This window comes from Phymastichus coffea, unplaced genomic scaffold (genome assembly GCF_024137745.1).
Source record: "Phymastichus coffea isolate CEN01 unplaced genomic scaffold, Cenicafe_Pcof_1.1 PCOF00019, whole genome shotgun sequence".
NCBI classification, from domain to species: Eukaryota; Metazoa; Arthropoda; class Insecta; order Hymenoptera; family Eulophidae; genus Phymastichus; species Phymastichus coffea.
In genome coordinates this window covers 4,104,769-4,120,657 of record NW_026706830.1, presented here as the reverse complement: position 1 = coordinate 4,120,657, position 15,889 = coordinate 4,104,769, and the positions used below count along the sequence as shown (strand labels likewise).

Here is a 15,889-nt window from a genome sequence, read left to right as displayed (position 1 = left end):
GCAACACAAAATGGCTGCACGCGCGCACAATCCGCGACACCTCGCCAGTTTTCCCACGTGCACCGATGCCGGACCTGCTGCACTTGCAGTTGGACTCGTCTCCGATAACAATCCTCACTCGCTTACTTTCGCGCATCGAGCACGTATCTTTCACGATAACTATCGGTGAGGGCGGGAAACTCACAAAAACTATTTCTATAAATTGTGCGCGCGGCGATCGGTCCAAAGGCTCAAACTCAACTCCCGATTCCTCTCCTTCCATCGCAGGGTGCGCACGCAGTTTTGTTAGCGTTTGTCTCTCTCTCCTCCACTCTTTTCTCTCTTCTGCCTCTCTCTCTCCCTGTGTCTCCTTACTTGCTGCTCAACGCTTGAAATCGGGCTCTCTCTCCAGCCCGCCATCGCCACCTTCGACGTGGTCTTCTGAAAAATGTATCCAGATGGCCGTCATCACCGAAAGATACGGGCTGGAGCCAAGCACGTTCCGGCAAAGAAGAGGGCCCTTCTCGTCGCCAGCTCAGGTGCATCAGAAGTACCTTCCTCCGTGCACGCTCTGGAGCCTGTCATCCAGCGGCTGGAACCACAATCGGAGACCAAAGCACCGGTGGAGGATCAATCGGCGCCAGGCCGACAGGCCTGAACTGGATCTGGATACCACGAGTCGACCATGTTCTTGAATGCTGCAGTGTCCTCGGGGGTACCGATCCCATGAGATAACGCATCAGGGACATGGTGGAATGCCTTTTTGCGATACACCAGCTCGAAGTCCCATTGCTGTAGCTCAATGCCGCCCGCATGATCGCAAGTCGCCCGAATAATCTTTCTTATTTTTCAACCAAGTCAGAGCCGTATGATCGGTGACTGCAATAAAATGCGTGCCCTGGATGAACGGCCTGAACTTGTGAATGCCGAACAGCAAACTGAGATATTCGAGCTACGACATGGTGTAGTTCCTCTCCTGCTCATTCAGTGTGCGACTTGCGTAACACATCGGGCGATCATACCCCTCCTCGCGTTTTTGCATCAGACAAGCTCCAAGTGCATAATACGACGCGTCGCAGTGCATATAGAATATCCGGGTAAAATTCGGACGGATCAGCACCGGGGCTTCAGTCAACGCTCGCTTCAGCGAGTCAAACGCTTTTGTTATTGCTCGAAGCCTCAGCGCCATGCCTCGTTCTTGTGCAGTGGCTTCGTTAGGGGTACTTTCAGATGTGACTCGTGTTCGATGAACCTGGAGTATCATCCGCACATTTCCAGGAACCGACGCAACTTCTTGATGTTTCGCGGAGCTGGAAAATCTAGAACGGGCTTTACACGGCTGGAGCAACCTGTTCTCGTTGAGAAGATACCCCATAAATATCACACTAAAACAACCAAACTCGCTCTTTTCGACGTTGATATCCAGCCCCGCTTGGACCATGCATCCTAGCGCTTTCTCGAGCCATACCAAGTGATCCTCGAACGTTTCTGTGACTATAATCACGTCGTCGAGGTAGTTGAACACGTGCAGCTCGAAAACAGGTCCAAACAGCGCGTCCATCAAGCGCATAAAGGTTGCAGGGAAATTGACCAATACGAAGATCATCCGGTTACACTCCTAGAGACCACAGCCAGCAGCCCCAAACGCCGTATACTTCTTGCTATCCTCTCTTAAGGGCACTTGAAGATAGGCATTCTTGAGGTCGATGTTGGAAATGTACCGGGCCTCTCGCAACTTATCGAGTATCACATCTACCCCCGGCATCGGATAAGCGTCGATGCCAATGGTTTTGTTCACCAGACGCAGATCGATGCACAAACGGTAACTCCTATCGTACTTTTTAACGACCACCAGTGCACTACACCACTCGCTCTGAGACGGACGAATAAACTTCTTTTTGTACCAGTCCTCGATCTTCTGAGGGATAAACTCTGTAACCTGCGGGGAGTACCTGCGCATGGGTGTCTTGATCGGTCTAGCACTTTGCACATCAATGACGTGCTCGATCAAGTCCGTCTGCGCAGGTGACTCTTTCGGCACCACTCGCCGCACTAGCGCTTCGACTTGGAGTCGCTGGGGCTCCTGCCGTGCCGAAAGTCCTCCCCCTTCCACAGTTAGAATCAGATTTTTTGATCGGTCGGAAAAGTAAATGCGATTTCTCACTCTTTATACAAAATGGTATCACATTTTTCAACCTTCGATACTCCATGCGTCCCCCATGGCATCCATTCGGAAACCAAACGCACGGATAAAGTCTTGTCCAAGAAACATATCGCACTGCAGTTCCTGCTCACACGCATATACCTCGAGTGACCGGAACCGACGGAGCTTCCAGCTCCTTCGTCGCGTTCCTAACACTTGGAGCACGGGCTGCATCTGCTGATAACCTAGAGAAACCCATGGTTTCACCCAATTGCTTATCTGACTCGCCCGGCGCTTTAGGCCCACTTCCTCACATGGCCTCACGGCGCCTAAGGCTCCCCTGTCCTTCACCCATTTCTCGGCATTCCTCATCATCAGCCACCTGCCAACAGCTCTCAAGACGCCTTTCGAGCTCCTCTCAGTACCCTTCGTGCACCTTCGTCACTTTCGGTTCCTGGACTCAGACCCTTAGGTCGAGTTCGTCGTGCCCGAACCCTGCAGCTCACTGCAAGCTACCGCAGAGAACGTTGAGCTTCCGCTCCCCGCAGACGGGTTTTCCGCCAGCCTACGGATTGGCTTACAGTTCGCACAGGTGTTGAATGTACGGTTCGACGCCTGGCAGTTTTGGTACGACGCTCTCGTCCGACCCAGAGGAAAACCCTGTGCATAATGTCCCGATTGATGGCACCGGAAACAAATTGGGCTCCCCTGTGCCTAGCCAGTCTGTCGTCGGCCGGAGCTAGAGCACTCAGAGATCCTATGGCCCTCTCCATTACAGTCATAGCACTTCCCCTGAAAATTAGCCCGGTCGCGCCCGGTCCTTGGGCTCTGCTAACGCCCCATAACCTGCACCGGCACCTGCAATGATGGGGATGCCTGCAGGTTGTCACCTGTGCCCCCGGCATTTCTCTGGGTCTTAGGGTTGGGCTTTCGCTGAACTACTCGCTACACCCTGACTCCCCCCCCCCGAGTCACTACCAGATGATTGCCCGGTCACGGCAGTACCGGAGGTTTTCACCTTCTTCTTCTTCTTACTCGTAGCCTTAGACTTCTCTGCCGCTGTCACTTCCACCTGGGCAGCCACAGCATTGGCTGCAACGTGGGACTTCTTAACCTTTCCCCGTTAAGCGGCGTCCTCAACCTGCAGGTTTTCCTTGGCAGAAGGAGGGTGCCACCTCCTCTCGTACACACAGTGCTTTTCCAGCTTCTCCCCATAATACTCCAGATTACGCAGAGTGTGCACCGTCTTTTCCCGGATGTACCAACCGTACTCCGGAATGAGGCCCGCTTTTGCAAAACGGACCTTCTTTCTTTCTGATGGGGGAGGCCTCATTCTCTTGACGATGCTCTCGAACACAGTCAGGTAGTCCCCGATGGACTCATCCTGCGCCTGCATCCGACGAGCCAGTATATCGCACAGCTTCTCCCTCAACAGAGCTCGACAGTAATAACGGCAAAAACTGTCCGTAAAATCTCGGAACGTACGCCACGTGCTGAGTTTGTTGGCCAACCACACCTTCCTGCAATCCAGAAAAATTACGTTCAGAGCTGGCAGCACCTCACGATCTGGGAGCCTGTACATCTGGACGCAACGCTCGAGCTTCTCCAGGAAACATTCTACCACTAAACCCAAAGCTCCCTTGAACTTTAAGTTCCACGTGTGGAACGCTGTCACGGCGTCCGCCCGTCTTCCGTTCAGGCGCCCTCTAGATCCACCCCGAGGGGAGTCGCCAGAACTCGACCGGGCCCGGCCGCCGCGACGGGACCGGCATTGGCGACGAGAGCGTGGCCTCTCTTCATCATTTATGGAGCTCCACTCGCTCACCTCATCCGACTCCGAGGAACTCACACGCATCTCTCATCGACTTCTGCTTGGTCTCCTATCGCGACGTGGCCGCACCCGGTCCAGCTCGCTAGATGACTTTGGCGACGACGCCGGAAAGCTATGCGTTGGTGTCGGCCTAATTCGACGCTCCCTTTCACTCGTACCCGAGGCGGCTATTAATCGCTCGAGTCGATCCGTTATCAGTAGGTAAACCAGAGGGGCCTCAACTCAGAGGGGTATCAGCTCACTGAGTTGAAGCGTGTGCATGTTCACCTCACCCCCCCCCCTGATCGGCCCGTGCGCTGTCGACTCCCCCCCATCCTACTGAGTTATACCGGTGCGTTCTACGCACCCCCCCCCCCCCACCCTACTAAGTTAATCTGAAATGGCGTGCGTTCTTCCCCCTCTCCCAGCCTACTAATATGATTCCTATGCGCGCGTCACCTCCCCCTCCTCCTACTGAGTTATACCGGTGCGTTCTACGCACTCCCCCTCCCCTACTGAGTTGATCTGATGTGGCGTGCGTTCTCTGCAGCACTTCCCCCTCACCCACTGATTTGATTCCTATGCACTGCGGGCGCGTTCTGTGTTACACCTTTTGATTTTTTTATTGTATGCGTGTGTGTGTGTGTGTGTGTGTGTGCACGCGTGTGTTAAAAATTTTTAGATTTATCTGAAAAAAACGGACGGATCGGGGGATCGAACGCGCGTCCTCCGGATCCGCAGGCCGATGCTCTACCGCTAGAGCTACAGCCACTGTTACCACGGGCAATACCGTATTGTGTATACTAGCTACACACGATTGATATGTGGGGGGCGGCGGCGGCGGTGCCAGCGGCTGCTGCTGCTGGGGAGGGCCCAAGCGCTAATACATACAAATGATAATAAATTTTAATAAATGGTCTATAACGAATAATTTTCTGTTGCTAATCATTGTGCGCGTGCGCACGTGTGTGCGTGCATGCGTGTCTCATCTACCGAAGATGGTTTAATAGAAAAAACGTGCAAGTACCTGCTTACTTTCTTTTATTTGTAGACTTCATGGTTGTAAGCTACTATAAATAGCACAGTGTAAGAATTATCGAATCTTTCAACAACCAGCGTTCCAATAAAATGGATCGCTACTCTAAAGTAAAGTACTCTCGTCTTCCACAGGAAGACCCGGACGAAAAGAAGCACAAAAAATCATCGACATGGAAAACAAAGTATTTCCAAATTTTCGAGCAATACTAAAAATTTTCCTGGACAAAAAGGCAGTTCAATAACGAAAAGAAGAAATAATCATATTTATACATGTCATCATTGTACACCACTTCAACTAATAAATAAACATTTTTTTGTCTAAATTCTATGTTGTATAAATTTTTTTATTGATAAAAAAATACAAAATTTATTATAAAAAGATGAACTGCTGCTGCTGCTGCTGTCATCGTCAGAGTCAGCGAAGAATTTCGCTTTTTTTTGGATGGTTTAATAAAAAATAAAAGAATATTTTTTTGTATCAATTGAAACAAAAATTTTTTTATTGATAAAAAATATATCTTATTTTACATGTTCTTAAAAAAATACATATTATTCTACAAAGTATTTACTTAAAAAACAAAATCACTATAGAAATCCTTCAACGACTTCATCGCTCTATTCCCAATCCATGCAACAGCCATAGATATAAAACTTTTTCATTATTTTAACGTTTTGATGTGCACATGTCGTCACATATTTGCCGTTATGATTAGGGCACACGGTAACTGATTTTAATTTTTCGAAAGGCAAATAGTCTCAATCATTCAAATCGAAAACTTTGAGGCCATATCGTTCTAACCACTCTTTTTTCAAATCTCCGGAAACGAAAATTTTTGTGGCATCTTTGAGTGTATCTGTGATGATGAATTTATGCTCTTCATATTTATAATCGCCAGAGTTCCATGTTAATCCATGATAGTAGAGTTCTAACCAGAGATTCTCTCGCTTATATTTCTCCGTTAGTCTTCGCCATGGAAAAGGAGGTTTGAACAAGCATACGAGCGGTTCTTCGTTGTAGTTAAGTGGAAGTATCGCTAACTCTTTCACAGCATAAGTTTTACCAGGCATCATGAAGCCTTGCATATCCACTACGTACTCCATTGCGGTAGAAAGCTACTACTGAGTTGCTTAAGGAAAGAGTAAATTCTTTAATACCCTTTCCCCCCGCCCCCTCTCCTAAATAAGTTTCTTCACATCTCCATTTATCGGATTATACTGAACGAAGCGATCGTGTAGAATAAGACAATACGCTGTAGTTCCTTCGGGAATATTTTCTCTGGTTTCGAACTCCAAGCGTACATCTACTGGAGCAGTCTTTAATGATTCGTTTTGTTTCGAACAGTCAATCACTACGAGTGGCATGTAATTTTTATATTCGAGTTTTTTGAGCATCGGTTCGGCATCCTTACCGTAGTATACGTTTTGAAAATTGGCATAGATATCGTACAACATTGCGTACTGGTTTTTACTGAAATCAATGTTGAGATTACCGTATGGATAGCACTGAGAGTTGAGGTACAGTTTTACATTTCTGATGTTACAATGATCAAATATACTAGCGTTAGAGTTTGGTTCATTTTTTCGATTGATTTGGAAGGCTAAGATGACGTAGCGTGGTTTCTCCAACTGATTTGTCGTTTTAACTGTCCAGACGTGATTTGTGTTTGCAGGCAGCGCTGGATATTCTTACAGTTCCCAACTACGAAACCTCATTGAAATACTTCGTTCGCTTTTTAGAAAGTCGAGTAGACGTATTTTCTTTGCATTCGATGCAGTCACATAGGGCATAAGCCAAAAGGCACAAGTCTTGAGGTTGAATTGATATACGAATCTCGTCACTATTTTTAAACGATGAATTGGTGTAAGGTTGATGAGTGTGGATCTCGTAATGAGCCAAAGATTCATCGAAGACGACAGGTGACTGTATTTCTAGAATGTTCTCCATTGTTTCGTTGAAAGCAGCAGCAAAAAGAAAAATTTAGGCAATTTATTTTCCACCTGGAACTACTCTTAACCCAAGACTTTTTAGGAACTTTATGCTTTGATGTGTTAAAGCTTTCGCTTGCCGATGACGATTGATGACTGGAGTTTATCGTGTTGACGTTTTCAATTTCAGTCGACGACTGATGATGGGTTTGCATTTTTCAAAGCTTATATAGTCCCTACCACTCTTTGAATCGTAAACAATTCCCATTATACTCTTTTGAGGTGTAATCTGATGGTTATGACTTCATCGCGAAAATTAATTAAATTTCCGTCTTGATCGACGATGCGTAATTGTAAATAATCTATAGACTTTTTCGTAACTGGAAGATAAATCACGCGAGAGGGAATTTCAATAATTTTATATCCAGGCGGTACTGCTGGAAAAAATTCGTGAATATCGTGAACGGTGTTTCCGTTTAAGTAAGCTCCAGCGGTTATATTACACTCGACTCTCACAGCGTGCACTCTGAGAATACTGACGGGAAGATCAGAGTTGTGAGAAACGTTTGCCCCTAATGTACGTTGTGAAAAACCCAACAATCGTCCGATAGAATTCTGCGGACGAAAATCGATAGGTTCGGAACACTTGATTGTACAATGCAAGGTATTGTTGTTTGGTTTCAAACTAAATATTATATTATTATTATTAGGACGGAGAGGCAGCACAGCTTTGCGAAGAAATTTATCAATATCGTCGATCTCGTAGGTCCCGACAGGTATGTCGATAATTTGATTTGCGACGAAAAATTTATTATCATGTACGTCGATATTAGGTATCGAGTTGAACGGTAGAAACTCGACTAAGCCCAACTTGTAATGTTTTTGCTGTGATAGTTCAATTGGTGGGAAATAGTGCTCTTCCAACAGTGAAGAATTACCCGAGAGCGTCAGAGTTAGCGAATCCTCCATGACTGTGTGAACATGACTACCGATATTTTCACGTTGCCTTTACTTTTATACCCTCGCACAAAAACTGTAAGCAAAGATGACCGCATACGTGAGAATTGAAATCTTGATATCTTTTCGTATTATATTTGATCTCGATATCGCCAAGATACATCATTAAATCAATAGGTGGTCTAAGATCTCCAAAGCTATCAAAATATGTGACGTTTTTTCCGATTTTGCGATAAGCCACCCAGTGCGTTCCTGTTCCTTCGACGCCATCAAGATTGACTATAGCTGATTCGTGATAATATGGTCCAGAACTCGGTAAGTCATTTCTCATAAAGACTCCGCGAAAATTTGGTATACTTAAAACTTTTGCATACTTCATCAAGTCGGCATTTGTGAGGGCTCTATCCGGTAAATTTATTTCGAACTTTTTTTTTTTCAAACCTGATCCCAGATAAGGTTTGAGATGAAGTCCATAGCCTTTTTTATAAGGTTCGTGATACAGGCCTTTTCCCAGAGTAATGGTCTCCATCGTTTTGTTGTGTCTCCTGTTCTCTTCCAATTGCTGTTTTGCAGACTTTTCATCGTTCACGGCTTTTGCAATTCCGGCGGCGCCACCAGCTAGAGCTCCAGTTGCACTCAAGCCTGCAAAAAGTGGTATGAGGAAGGGCAAAGCTCCACCCATCTTAGTTGATATTGGCAGAATTCGTGGAACATTGATGTTTGCTTTTCCACCAGCTTTTTTAATTGTTGTACGAGCTTTTTTGAAAGCAGAACCGATGACTTTGCGCGCACATTTACCCTTGGACCATTTGAATGTGGCCGCTTTGATCACGCTTTTCAAATTAAGTAACTTTTTCGATTACTTGCGTCCTTTCGTCTTGGTTTTCTTTCTTCTCTTCGCAAGACCCATACCAAACTTTGATTTTAATTTCATGGCGTTAGATATAGCGTAAGCAGCTGCTTTCTCATCAAAACTAGAATCCTTAGCGAAGACTCTTACGATCGCTTTTTCAGCTAAATTTTTGTCTGCGATATTTCTAGACTGGATATTTTCTTGATTTTTCGAGTACGCTATATCGTGTTGCTTGCAAGCTGCGTCGAGAGGATTGATTCCTGGATCGCCGCGAGCTAAACGTGTCTGTAACTTAGTTCCTGGTCCGCAATATTGATAGCCTGGAATATGGAGTTGAGACGGAAGTTTATTAATGATATTATTGACGAATCCTCGTCCTTTCTTTGCTCTTTGACGTTTGCATATGATCATCCCTCGATCAAGTCCAACACACGACTAACGTTTTAATCTATAAAAACAGGTATATATATAGCCATGTGGTCAGTTATCGTTCAAACTCTGTCTCGTGAGTATGAATTTCAAACTGTGAAATTTCCCGTAGAAAATTTTGACGTCATCGTGCGGGAGGATAAGCAAGCAAAGCGTCACGGAGATTTACTGCCGAATAGCATCAGAGCTATTTTTTGTGGTCCGTCCAACTGTGGCAAGACCAACAGTCATTTGGCGCTTATCACTCACCCCAATGGCGTTAGATTCGAAAATGTTTACGTGTACTCGATATCTCTTGATCAGCCAAAGTATAAATTATTGGAAGAGATGTTAAAGCTTATAGACGGAGTAAAGTATTTTCCGTTCAAGGAGCACGAATCCGTGATCGATCCCGAGCATGCATTGCCTAATTCAATTAGGATATTCGACGACATTGCCTGTGAGAAACAGGACAATGTACGCGCTTTCTTTTGTATGGGCAGACATAGGAGCGTCGACTGTTTCTATCTCTCGCAAACGTACGCGCGTATTCCTAAGCATCTCGTGAGAGATAACGTCAATTTATTGGCAATTTTTCGACAAGACGAAGCAAATATGAAATATATATACGACGATCATGTGAATTCAGATATGACTTACAATCAATTTAAAGAACTTTGTGCAAAATGCTGGTTGGATGATAAATATGGGCTTTTAGTGATCGACAAAGATAGAGCTATATATTATTTTATAAAATATAAAATAGAGCGACAAAGACAGCTATACTGTGGATGATATCGAAAGGGCTATGATTGTTTTGTTATAAATATATCACGATAGTAATGCAGTATACAGTCTTTCAACAATCGTTGAATCGTCAACATGGCTGATCATCAAAGGGAAAAACATATGCTTACTCAACTCGTAAAAGCGCAAGACGCGATAAGACGAAAATATAGTTTATTGAAGCATAACCGAGAGTATACCGACGAAGTCTTGAATAAGACATTCAAACCAATAGTCGATCCTCTTAAAGTCATAATAAGTGAGAAGGAACAAAAAAAAAATCTTCCCCCGGAAACTCCCGTTACAGTTATTAAAAAGCTGAAATTTCTAAAAAAAAAAAATAAAATACGAAATCAATTCGGCTGATAATGTCGATAAGTACGAAACCGCTCAGTCTAGTGGCGGAGATAGTGATGCTACTGTCACGCACAATACTACACAGTTTTATAACAGTTTATCCAACGAACAGAGCGAGGATAAGCATTTAGCTGGCGACAAGTACACGAATGCATTGGATAAAAGTGATTCAAATTTTGTGGACTTGATTTATGGAGTACGTAAAGAACGAAATGGATCATACACGCTTGGTAAATCTACGGTGATTTTTGACAAAGATAACGTAGACGTCGATGATTTCAAGTATCCAAAAACACAGGGTTTGATGGAGTTACTGGTTGCAAAGCAACCTGATCAAAGTTTAATCACTTCCAATGATCTCAAGAGCTACAAAGTAATCTTGGAGATTTCTAATATTCGCAGAAAGAAAAATAATCCAAACGAGGCTATACGAGCGCACAATAGTAATAAATTCAATAACATAATTGATCCGTTATTTGGTTTGACTAAAAAAAATACAAAAGGAGGCGAGGGGCTGCTACAGGCGACTGACACGTCTTTGCCTACCTACAAGATTGCTCGAAACAATACTTCTATGGATTACGTATACTGGGATGATCCGAATGAGCTCGTTGATCGTCTTCGATTGTTATTGGCTGAGCAATCAGCTGGTAACAATAATCACATCAACGAAATTCATTCGATAATCGAAGAATTACGCGAAGGTGGATATATATATACTAAGAGCACACCTGTCGTTCGAGCATTAACAAAATGAACGTCGACGTATTCGGACGTAAATATAAAGAGCAAGGAGTTCACGGTCTTCGCGGTCCGCCCGGTATTGGGTTCAAGCTCACGAGCGAGTACCATTACGATCTAGAGAATAAAAGATTGGAAAATGTTGCTCCTCCGCGGAAGGCTAAAGATGCTATAAATTGAGAAACTGCGGAAAACATCGTTCAGATGGCAATCAAATCTACGAGAGACGTGATCGCACGATTAAGGAGTGATCTTGAGGATTTGGATGCAATTATCGAAGAGGAATTACCACGAATAAAGTTAAGTGTTGAAAATTTAGAAAACAGTTAATTAGATGGAAGCGGTGGTGGAGGAGTTGCACAAACCAACGAGACGTAATTATCCAAGACGAAAGTACGACTATCGAGGTATCGATGAGACGTGGCAAGCCGATCTCATCGATATGCAGGCCTATTCTAGACAAAATCGCGGCTATAATTGGCTTCTCACGATAATTGATAATTTTTCCAAGCACGCGTGGACTGTGCCAGTGAAAAGGAAAACCGGTCGCGATGTGACAGCGGCCATGAAATCTATTTTAGCGAAAGGTAGACGGCCAAAGAATCTTCATACGGATAGAGGCAAGGAATTCTACAATACAGATTTTCAAGCTCTCGTGAAAAAATATAATATCAACCTGTATTCTACCAATAGTTCGCTCAAAGCTTCAATATGCGAACGATTTAATCGCACGTTGAAGAAAGCTATGTGGAAAAAGTTTAGTCTCCGTGGGAACTACAAATGGTTCGACGCACTACCGGAGCTCACAGCTGCTTACAATAATCGCAAACACAAAACTATTGGTATAAAACCTATCCAAGTTACAGCGGCGAATCAAGCTCAAGTATTAAAAAAATTTATACAATACGTGGGAAGAAGAAAGCCAAAGTTCAAAGTTGGCGACAAAGTCAGAGTGAGCAAAACGAAGCAAATATTTGAAAAGGGATATACACGAAATTGGTCAACGGAAATATTTACAATTGTGCGCGTGGCACCAACAAATCCAACTACTTATCATTTGAAAGATTATCAAAATAAGCCTATCCTAGGTGGCTTCTACGAACAGGAACTTCAGAAAACCAAATATCCCGACATCTATCTAGTGGAAAAGGTTATTAAGAGGCGTGGTAATCGAGTTTTCGTAAAGTGCTTAGGATTTGATGATTCGCACAATAGTTGGATAAATAAAACCGTATTATAGAGAAAAAACAAGAAAAACTATGTAGATTGAAGAATTAATAATAAACACACACACACACATATTTTGTTTTGAAAAAAATATAAAGGAAGTTTATTCTCTTCTTTTTTTCTTGTTATGCGTACATTGATATACATATATTTATGCAGTTGTAAATTCTATACAACCATTACCCTTATGGCTGAGAAATAATTTAAGTTTATTAGCGTAATCCGACATATCGTTGAACAGCTTTTCATTCACGATCAGTGCACTCGATACCTTTTTTGGTAGAAACAGCTGAAACTCCTCGTTCACGTCGGCTACGATTTTTGCACCGTATCGTGTTTCAACTTGTTTGAGTCTGGTGATCATATACTTGGATTCTGTGTCCAATTCACGAATCTTCATAGTGGGTTTGAATTGATTACAAGCTAAATTATTCAGCTGCGCGAGATCTATCTGTAGAAAAAACAATGATATTTAAACTCAGTTGACTTGAATCAAAACACACACACAAAATCACAATTACCTCGTGTAATTTTTTTTATTTTTTTCTAATTTTATCGACAAACCGAGCTTTCAGTAACTTTCTTTTCCTCGGTACAAGTTAACTAAGAATGAAATTCGAAGACTGCTGCTGTTGCTGCTGCTGCTGCTGCTCGCTACTCGTCGTCAACGTTGCTGGTAACTTTGTCTCGACGAGAATGAGCTGCGAAGCCTCGGGTGTCGATTGATATAACGCGTCCCCCACTCCGCTCTTTTTCGGCGACGGCGGCTCGACAGCGGCGGCGGTAGCCAGCGGCTCGACGGCGTCGGCTGGCGGCTCGATGGCGGTGGTTGTCGGCTCGACGGTGTCGGCCGGCGTCGGCGGCGGCAGCAGCGACCGTTGGCTCGACTGCGATCATTCCCAACGCCTCTATCCGCCTCTCCCTCTCCACCAATGGAATGCCGTAATGGCCCATGGAAGCGTATCGGTGGTTCCGGGCAGCAAGAAGCGTTTGTCGTCGTGCGCGCTGAGTGCGATCTTTGTTTGTCTCTCGCTGTACAATTGATGATGACGCGATCTGATGGACTTTTGCTGTCGGCTCAAAATCACATTTTCTCGGAGACATTTGACGTAGTCAGCGAACGTAATCGTGGTATTCAACACCCAATTCTTGATCCCCTTTGCCTTTTTTATCGCATCTCTATTCCGAACTCTCACGCTGTACATTTTGCTTCTGAGTCCCACGAACTCGAGCATGAGCATTCCGGCGTTCTCGTCCTTCATCTTGCCGACCACCCTCTTATTGGCTCTGGGAATCGCGAAGCGATTCGGCTCTGGAAAATCCGACGTATCGAATTCGCGAATATCACGATGCATGACCTCGTACATGTCGACATTGGTGATCTCGTACACGAGACTGTCCGTGTCGGTGTACAGGAGCTTGCAACGCTCCTCGCCAATGGCGGCACCGCGCATGTAGTCGTAGTGGAATCGATACACAAGCGTCTTGGACAAGTCGAGAACAGCCAGACCTATGCAAATGGGTTTTTTGACGGTGATTTCCGTACGCAACAGTTGAATCGCCACCAGTTCGTCGTTGAAAATGTCGCTACTGTGGAAATTTGGTCGAGCTATCAGAGCCTCGGCACCGTATCGCCCCTCCCACTTGTTCACCAACTTCACGTCGATGCGTTTCTTCTCGTTTTCCATGGTCTTGCCGTACACCGCATTGTTGAACAGTTTGTACAGCATTTTTTCGAATTCGTTTGCCGCTCGCTTACGCAACTCGCTATTTAAATCGATGTACGTCTTGAGCCATGGGCTCTGCTTAAGCTTTAAAACCCGATGTATCTTCGCGAGGTGCAAGCCATGCCCTATTGCTTGTTTTAGAGCTCTGTAGTGGATTACGTAACGTTCCTTATTATGGAGCTTTTTCTGCTTGCATCATCATGAGCTTTTTCTGCTTGGATCCCGGAGCGGCTTTGTACTCCGGACAAAATGGCATATCTCTGTGCGCATCGTGAATTTCTTCTGGATACTCCAAATCCACCTCGAGTATGTAACCGAAGGCTGAGTCATCGGGAATATCGAAGGAAAAGTTGGCGGCGGCGTCAATGTCGCACCATTCGAAATCACCGAGTGGAAGTGGCTCGGTCATACTCCAACCGTAAAAGTTATTGACGTCAAAATACATCAAATATTTATCATCTTTCTGTGGATCGTAGTTGTCGTCGTCGTCGTCGTCGTCGTCGTCGTCGTCGTCGTCGTCGTCGTCGTCGTCGTCGTCGTCGTCGTCCATGTATGGATTGTTCGTGGCAGCGTACCTATTGCAACACTGGCTAACTCCACCGCGAATGCCGCGTTCGACAAACATGAGCATGTCGATATCCGTCAAGAGCTCCAACCTTACACCCGTATACTTCAACATGGCATCCCAACTCAATCCGGGCGTCGTCTAGTAGTGGGCCGGATCCAAACGATACGCCGTTCGACACTTGGCTCTGAAATTTTAAAAAACTTCGGCCAACAAGAGAACGTCCGTCTTGAGATGCAAATCCGAATAGTTGCCGAGATCGGCGATGTCGAACGTTCTCCAAACGTTCTCCGCGTGACTGTACTCCTCGTCGCTGATATCCGAATCGTACAGACTGCTATAAAAATCTTGCTTTCGGGGAAGCGTCGTCGTCTCCTCGAGTTTTGTAAACGACGACACATGTCATACGGAAATACACCTTTTCTCTTGAGTAGGGCAATCTGCGGCAGTGTGTATCCGTCATCTTGCTGAAAATGTCGCTCTAGAATATTATGTTTTTCCAAGTACGACGATAGTTTGTCGAGCGAAGACGCCATAAATCGAAACGAATCGACGAAACGCAGCTTTATATCGGTACCTTCCACGTACTTCGTAAAAGATATGTATTTTTTCTTGGTTTGAGGAATGAGGCTCACTCGACCGGGAAATTCGTTCGCGATTTCCCGGATAAATAGATGCGCATCGTATCCGCTAAGATTGTGAAAAAAACGGGTATAGTTCGCGATTCTTGATAAGCAATGTTACACGTGCTGTGAGCAGTTCCACGATACTTTTCCGTAAAGTGACAATGATCGCGAACTTTTCTGTCTTTTTTTTTTCATTCTCGACAAAAGGCCTATTACATATATGACATAGCGTAGCACGAAGAAAGCTAAATGCCTCTTGGAACGTTAAATTTTCCATAGGCTGCGGGCTTCTGTACAACTCTTGCAGATACTTGGCCAAATCGTGAAGATTGCGAACGAACCACTTGGCCGGACCAACGTCATCGACGGTTTTCTGTCTGTAGCTTCGATAACGCGAAAGAGAGTCATCGTAGCTACACTTAACGAAAAAGCCAACGCTGTACGGTTTGTGACGTTGATAGATCCGCTCGTCGTTGGACACCACTTCCAAGAGACTCTCAAAATCGGCGTACACAACGAACGGTACCGCGCACTCATTTTTAAAGTTTTCAAATTGTAAATATTTATCCTTGACACTCGGAAGCACAATTTTACACATATTCACATTTTTACAGTCGATCTCGTGCGTTTTCAATCTCTCTTCAGTTAGAAAATAGTGCAAGCAACGATAGCATATGTACGACTTACATCTGCGAAATGACAATTGTCGATACATCAATCGAGATAGGTCTTTTATCCAAACGTAA

General features: G+C 44.8%; 1 protein-coding gene across 1 annotated transcript in view; it reads right to left on the bottom strand.

Annotated features, from left to right (window-relative positions):
* Positions 1 to 15,889, bottom strand: part of LOC131675344 (disintegrin and metalloproteinase domain-containing protein 11) — a 2,271,363-nt gene that overhangs the window by 1,227,854 nt on the left and 1,027,620 nt on the right. The gene's annotated exons all lie outside the window — the stretch shown is intronic.